The sequence below is a fragment of the Echinops telfairi genome, unplaced genomic scaffold (assembly GCF_000313985.2).
Source record: "Echinops telfairi isolate 266 unplaced genomic scaffold, ASM31398v2 ScPeMD7_7400;HRSCAF=8409, whole genome shotgun sequence".
Classification (NCBI taxonomy): domain Eukaryota; kingdom Metazoa; phylum Chordata; class Mammalia; order Afrosoricida; family Tenrecidae; genus Echinops; species Echinops telfairi.
The window spans coordinates 22,092,997-22,093,563 of record NW_022111300.1 but is presented as its reverse complement, the minus strand read 5'-3'; the positions used below and the strand labels follow the sequence as shown (position 1 = coordinate 22,093,563).

Here is a 567-nt window from a genome sequence, read left to right as displayed (position 1 = left end):
CTGGAAATGAATTTGTCATGTTTAGAGAGGAGAGAGAGTATGACTTTGGACACAGCAGAGAGCTCTTTTAGGGGGAAAGAGTCATATTCAAGACAACACAGTAATTTGATAGACAAACTGGTCAGGGACTTACTATAAGGCATTTGGGCTTACCTTCTGAGGCAGTAGGGAGCGTGGCAGCCTTGAGCCAGGATCAAGCAGTGCTTTAAAAAGATAACTCTAGAGAGCATCCTCTGATAGACCTGGGACAATTGACCGTTATTCTGCTGGTTTTCACTAGGAAGCGAGAGAATACAAATCCCTGCGTTTTCTGTCTGTCTTTGTGGCGGGTCCAGATTGAATGAGGGATTACATAGGGGAAAAAAAAGAAAAGATAACTCTAGAAATAGTGTGCAGACTGGAAAAACAAAACAAAACAGCTTCTCTGGTTTTGCCAGACATGTGCAACTGCAATGCCCTGAGTTACCTAATGCCTAAGTAAGAGGAGTTGTTCACTAGTGGTCAGAGAGTAGGTTATTGTTGTATTTCATTTTCTTTTTCCTTTTTAAACTGTGTGTAGTTTGGCTA

At 41.6% G+C, this 567-nt stretch overlaps 1 non-coding gene across 1 annotated transcript; it reads left to right on the top strand.

The window, feature by feature from the left end:
• Positions 1–224: 224 nt before the first annotated feature.
• LOC115871691 lies at positions 225–356 on the top strand. Its single transcript, XR_004047415.1, has one exon. It is a non-coding gene; the product is annotated as a small nucleolar RNA SNORA31 (small nucleolar RNA).
• The last annotated feature ends 211 nt before the right edge of the window (positions 357–567 follow it).